The sequence below is a fragment of the Gossypium hirsutum genome, chromosome A12 (genome assembly GCF_007990345.1).
Source record: "Gossypium hirsutum isolate 1008001.06 chromosome A12, Gossypium_hirsutum_v2.1, whole genome shotgun sequence".
Classification (NCBI taxonomy): domain Eukaryota; kingdom Viridiplantae; phylum Streptophyta; class Magnoliopsida; order Malvales; family Malvaceae; genus Gossypium; species Gossypium hirsutum.
In genome coordinates, this window is record NC_053435.1 from 10396548 (window position 1) to 10403816 (window position 7269).

The 7269-nt window shown below is 29.2% G+C and overlaps 2 long non-coding RNA genes across 3 annotated transcripts; one reads left to right on the forward strand and one right to left on the reverse strand.

Annotated features, from left to right (window-relative positions):
- Positions 1 to 2357: 2357 nt before the first annotated feature.
- LOC121210860 (uncharacterized) lies at positions 2358 to 4904 on the reverse strand. Of its 2 annotated transcripts, none has more exons than XR_005906121.1 (2): positions 4734 to 4904; positions 2358 to 3235 (listed from the first exon to the last, which is right to left on the reverse strand). It is a non-coding gene; the product is annotated as an uncharacterized lncRNA (long non-coding RNA). The 2 variants fall into 2 exon arrangements; XR_005906122.1 differs by having other exon boundaries at positions 4592 to 4844.
- LOC107927356 (uncharacterized) lies at positions 4902 to 5679 on the forward strand. Its single transcript, XR_001692428.2, has 2 exons — positions 4902 to 5103; positions 5364 to 5679. It is a non-coding gene; the product is annotated as an uncharacterized lncRNA (long non-coding RNA).
- The last annotated feature ends 1590 nt before the right edge of the window (positions 5680 to 7269 follow it).

The window sequence follows — 7269 nt, forward strand, 5'->3', positions numbered from 1 at the left end:
ATCCTCTTTCAACTACTATTGGCTAAGTCAAATTTATCACATATGTTCAATTATTTCAATTCATATAAATAAACAATTTCCTAATAATTTCAATATACTTCTGGTATTCTAAATCCTTTAAGGATTTTAATATATACTTTACCATATATTGATTCATAAAACTTTGTAACAATAACCATTAGATGCAAGTTTAATAATATATCTAAAGGTTATTACATTCACCACAAAATAATATTATATCTTTTCATAATCAATGTCAGGACTTAGCAAAAACTTCAAATTTTATTTCATTTTGCAAAACTACTTCATTTGCACCCTCACTAGCTTTATACCTTTATATATTTGAACTACTGGCCCAAAAACTCCACAAATTTAATTGTACTTGAGTTACGTCTTTCTATTTTGACCATTTTATTCCATATATATATATCAATAGGTTTATTCGAGATCGTCTTTTTATTTCATTATTTCAACAATAATATTGCATGCAAAACTATTATCGACCACTTTTATTATTGGTTCGACATTTTCTCAAATTGACATAACTTATCGAGATTTCTTATTTTCACTATTTAAATCTTCAGTTTTAGGTACCTGAATCTCTTATGGAGTTTTACTTATTAGCTATGTCTTGGGTCTCTTCTAGAGCATCCTCATTCACTATATGACCATCTAGATTTATTATTTTCTTTTATGAGAATTTTCATATTTGGAACTTGTAATGATTTATCCTTGTTGAAATTTTAGTTCAAACTACTCCTCCCTAACTCATTACAAGTTATTATTTCTCACCCCCTAATGTCGAGAAAACTATCAAATCAAAATAGTAATCACAAATCATGTCATAATTGAATCTTCAATACATTTAAAACAATAATAATACAAGGAGACTCGTAATTGATATACATTCCCAACTTTTTTTGAGTATTCACTCATCTTTGTTGTGGTGAAGCAATTTGAACATATACGCACATACAAAAATTCAAAGATGAGAAATATTTAACTCTTGACCAAAAATCAATTGTAATGGGGAGTATTTATAACTTATTGGTTTGATGCATACAACATGTAAATCAACATAATCTCATGTTGAAATAGGAAGTTTAGTTCTCATAAGTAATTGTCGAAGCTATTTTTTAGAGAAAAACGGGTATCGACTTTTAAAGCAAAATGTGGAGTCGCCACCAATCTTTTTATTTAAGTGTGATTGGATCACCTACTAAAACATTTTGTTCCATTCAAATCAATTTTGGTCCACGTAAATTTAAAAATGGGTTCAGGAGCCGGTTAAGTATGAGGAAGGGTTAGCACCCTCACTACGCCCAAAAACTGATACCAGATTGATTAAGTGTTGTCCTTATGTCTAGGGTTTTTAAAAAAAAATTGAAATATGGTTCCTTTTAAAGTGTTTGAGTGGTTCAAGCTGGTCGTCAAAATTCTCTCGTTTCAAAGGTATATAGCATCACATCCAACACAATTGGACACTAGAACGGTGGAAATGTGCAAGTGTACACAATCGTAACAAGTAATAAAGTGACAAGTAAATGTCAAGTTATCGTACCCACAAGGACTGTAAAAAGCAATATTTATGAAATTAATTAAAACACTTTGGTGAGGTAAAAATGATTTTGGTTTGAAAAGAGTGATTTATAAACTAAGATTTTAAAACTAAGCAAACAATTTAAATAAAATAAAAGAGTTCTAGTGCACGATTTCAATTAAGATTTAATCAAGATGATATAATTGTTTTGGATTAATTATACCTTTTTAACTTAGAAATATTAAATTCGTGCTTACGCTGTTATGAATAAATTCACGGCAACCCAGTAATTTGCTAACTTATGAACATATTTAAAAATTAAAAAATTCCATTTATCTCTTGAACATATCCCTATGCCAATTCAACCGACTAAACAGATTTAATAAAGTAAACATGCTATCGCACATACATACTTATTGAATTAAATTATCTCTCGCATATTCCTATGTCGATTCAATCGATTAATTCAACTTAATAAACATGTAAAAGATTATGTGAAGTAACAAAGTAGCCATACCTTGAAACAATTTAATCACAACAATCTTGTAAGTTATGCAAGGCATATGTATCGCCAAATACAATGCTAATTTAGTTTTCAGTTACCTTAGAAGAATTAAACATGCACTGATTAAGTACTGAGTCCATTAATTGCAATTTCAATCCGTTTAAACAATTAATTCTTTAGTTATCTAAACAATTTTAATGCCAGATAACCTAAACATGATTTTACTTAATCAAGCATTTCACTGAGGCCTATAACAGCATAAACACTATTTTAATAATTCAAGTAGGCAAAATATAATCAACCCAACATGAATTAAATTCAAGATAAATTGATTAAAATAACCATTTCAACAACAATATTTTTCATAGATATGTTCATCATAAAAACAACAGAAATTAAAAAGTAAGGGAACAGAAAGCAAATCCAGTGTTTCTCTGCGGCTTGACTGTTGCTCCGTTCTTAGTCTCCGTTTTCTTCGCCGAGCAAGGCTTCTATGAATCCTTGATTGCTGCCCAATATGGCTGAAGAACTCCTCTTTCTCAAGAGAGGAAATCGGCACAAGAGGAAGGGAAAATGGGATAGAGAAATGGAAAGGAAACTTTGAGAGAAGTGAAGAGAGGATGAGAAATGTTGTGGAATGAGGGATGTTGAGGGATGCTTTGAAATGGGCAGCATAGGGTGGCTTTTATAGCTAAATAGGGCTGCTAAAAATAGAAAATTCAGCAGCCAAGAGAGCCCTCCCATGGCCGGCCACACACATGGCAAGGTTGAAGCTTTCACCCTTGCTAAAAATAGGCTGGGGCAAATCTACAAAGCCTAAAATAAAGGTGGGGTTTGAATGTAATTTGGAGGTTTTTCAAGAGCTTTTTTGCAAGCATATTTTATCAGCTAATTTGCTGATTTGGGTCAGCCAATGGACGGTTTTGGTCAGCCCAATTAGTGGCTGGTTCGGCTCACTTCATTCGGTTCAACCAGTGCGGTTCACTAGGTCCTTTCTTCATAATTAATTAAAATTAATTCATTTAACCTAAATTAAATAGGAAATAAATTAAAATTAATTTAATTATGAATTAATACACATTTCTGGACCGTCTTGGGCTGGAAATTAATTGGCCTCGATACTTCAAATTGCTCTCAGTTTTGTTCTTCTCGCAGTGTTCACCGGACCCTTTTTCTCCAATTGTGTAATTCTGTCAAAAATAACCAAATTTAATCAAAATTAACTACAAAATTAATTAAAATTCATAATGTTCATATTTTTAACATACTTTAATTATTTTATAATATTTAATTATTTTTTTGACAAGAATTTAACCGAATTTGCATGAATTTAAGTAGAATTGGGTATGAAAAAGTATATAAATTTTTGTGTTTCCAAACACGACTCTTCATTCCTTTGAAAACTCGATTGATTTTTGACTTCCAAAAGCTCTTAGGTTAAAAATTACAAAAGGATGTCCAGATATTTAGTCCGACAAGAAATCGAAACCCAGCACGATAGGGCACGATTCCTCGAATTTCCCAATATCAAACATTACTTTCGTTTTAGTGAATTTTCAAAAAAATAATATGTGAAATAACATAAAAACTAAAAAAATGACATATAATATGCAGAACAATATGAAAACTAAGAGCCAATATATTACAAAACAATTTAAAAATCATATGAAACATATACAAAGGAATAACACATGCTAGAATTCGAAATAACTTATATGTGTATAAAACTAGTAAAATATAAATGATTATTAGAATATATATTATGTAAAAAAATTCAAAATAATAATATATAGGATAATTTCAAATAAAACAAATTGATTTAACTAATGATATATTTGAAACCTGAAAACTTAATATAAATAATGTATATACAAATATGCTAATTTGTGAAAGTGGTTAATGTAAATAAGATATACATAAATAAATAGATTAGATACATAAATAAATTTAAAAGACAATATATATATATATACATAAAGATTTAAAAGAAAATATCTACATAAAATAATATAAAATCAACAATATGTACCAAAAAAAAAATGAACAACAATTCAAAACTGATGATATAGGAAACATTTAGGTATATATAAGTGTAAAAAATAATTTTGTGATGAAACAATATAAATGATATACAAAACAATATATATATATATGTATATATAAATAAATAATGTACATAAAATACAAATAGTTTAATATAAATAATATATACAAAAATAATATAATATTTGAAGCAAAGAATGTTCATAAAAGAGAATTTTGAAATAAACAAGTTATATAATAAAACAAAACGAAAATATACAAAAGGAGATGAAACTAGAACAGTGAAATCAATAAAATAATTCAAAATAATATACTAAGATAATCTGTCAAAAAAAATGAATGATGAATAATTCATAAAAATACAACAATATGAACTAAGAAACTTAATTGGAATAAAAACAAGATCAGAAGGATAATTCACAAATAAATCAGATGGTTAAAATAGAATTTAGGACCAGACTAAAATGCGCTCAAATGAGCAGGGACTTGGAATGAAAATATACCGAATCTCAAAACGCAGTGCTCAAATATGGATTAAATTGTAACAACGCGCAAATCTCAAGGAAAATGTAAAAAATGAATAAAACACGATTGAGGCCTAATTTGAGATCGGCGCAGGAGGGGAGGGACTACGTGCAAATTGACCTTTCAAGGTGAAAAGGCGCGGATCCGAGCCTCCAAACAGGTCAACGTGCGGATCTTTGTTTCCAAACGATGCTGTTTCACTTTGTTAACACCAGATCAAAAGAAAGGAAAAGAAAACCCTAAAATTAACACTCATCCACTTAAAAGCAAATAAAAAATAAAAAAACCTAAAGCTTATTCCTCTTTATTCATTCGACCGAACTTAAGGCATCTTTCAACTGTCGATCTATCCCCATATTCGGCAAATGAACATCGCATGAAGGCATAATCTGGCCTTGTTCGACCACGAGTCCACTCAGAAGCTTCAAGATTCTCGCTTAAGCTTCAATTACGACGAAGCAAGCAAAGACATGAAGGAGCCAGCATTAAGGTAAGTCATTTTCTCCTTATTTTTCTGTGAAAAATCTATATGTAGGAACAAAGAAAAAAAAACTAAATCAGAACACGAAAAAATAAATATGAAATCACCTTAGTTTTTCATTGCTTTTTCTTTTGTATCTCGTATTTCGTAATCTCCATTTTTACAGATTACATTCGGTTTTATAGCTGAAGAGAAGAAAAAATAAGAAAAAATCAAAAATATCCAATTTCCTTGCTGTTATTTCTGTTTCTCGTGTATTCTGTTGCAAGTACGAACAGAGCCAGCTGGAGGTGGTGACGCACGTGGGATGAGGCATGAAGACGCATGTGGGGCTGGTACGGAGGCAGCAGCGGTTCGGTGGAAGCTACTGGAAACCAGCTACAATGCAAGGGAAAGGGACCTTAGAGTTCAAAAATATTCAATTTGCTTAGGCTATTTGGGCCAATTTTGGAATTGGGCCATTGGGTCTATAAATTAAGTTTAGCTTGGGTAATAATTTGGGCTAAAAACTTGTATTTGGGTCTGGTGAAAATTGTAATGAATTATTTTGGATTTTTGGCTTTAATTTAATTTGGGACTTTTTTTATATATTTTTTGGTTTTTTTATTATCTTTTGGGTTCATAGTGGGCCGAGCAAATTGGGCCTGCTACAGTAATTATTTAGACATTAACTAGAGGCATCCAATCAATAATTTCTCTAAACCATTATGCGCATAAATAACAAACTTTTACAAAAGTTTTTCAAACTCAATCAATAAAAGATTAAGATATAAACTCATTAGTATTAGCAAGATGAATTGTCTTAATTGCATGAATTGAAATTAATTATTTTAGCAAACAATCTTGCAAACGACAAGTTGCAAGTTGGTAACAAATATGTGATTATTTTGTAGATGCATCTACCAAAATCATATAATATCAAAACCATCCACATGGTGGATGAATGGGCCCATATTCATTTTAAAAATGTTAGACATTAAATCTCAACTTTAGCTAGTGAGTTTCTAACAATTAATTTTCATTGAAAATAAGCAACAAATGAGAATTTTTTTAAATTAAAGAATCTTCTGGTTCTTTAATGGATGTCCATATGAATTCTCAATTAATTTTCGCATCATATATGATTCAAGATGGTCTAACTAGTCACGTCAACTAGTAAATATATTTGTATCAGTAAACTTCTGGTTTACTTTAATATGCATTACAATTGTACTAAATAGATACTTTTACTATCATTCTTTTACTTTGTATCCATATATAAGTACTATTGTGACATTTAATTACTGGAAATGTCTAAATCAATGTGAAGCCTATAATGCCACTAAGTCAATAAATATAATTTTCAAATAATTATATGCAATATTCGCTTCAGGAAATATGCCAAAATCTTCAAATGCAGGGCCTTTGGTCTAGTGGAATGATTCTCGCTTCGGGTGCGAAAGGTCCCAAGTTCGATTCAAAATACTTTTTAAACCCTTCTAACAAGAGTTTTGCATAATCAGTTAACTACCAAGAATATATAACTACCTAGGTCATGTATAGAAACAAACATATATTAAATATATCAATAAATGTCACATATCAAATATAAAAATATGATATAATGAAAAACTAACAATTTTTTCATAACCATCATCATAAACATGCATGAAATTTAATTCAAAATTCAACCATTCATGCTCATAGAAGTTTTCATTTACAATTGCTCATGTCATTTTTCTAAATAATTAACAAATTGAATAATATAAATGTATGAACTACTACCTTTAAAAATTCTTTAAACTAAATCAAATCTGAATAACCATAAAATTCATTGGTTTGTTAACATAAATTTGCATACTAGATATGTTTTAATTAAATATACTATTTAATTATAAAATATACCATATCGACATAAATAAATCAATTAATATTCATTTTTATGAACAAATGAGATGGTTAAAATAATATGTAACACATGTAATCAAAACTTAGAAAGAATATCATATCAAAATATTTAAATCATATACCAAGTTGATTTAATATTTAAATATGTACCTTTTTTTTTGTTCTACGTTGAGTTTTGACGATAAGAAGGAAGCAAATTAAACTTCAGTAGTAGACTTTGAATTCGATCAAAATCTATTAATAGCAATCTTTGAGATTGGATCTTATTTTCTAAGTGTACAATAGGTA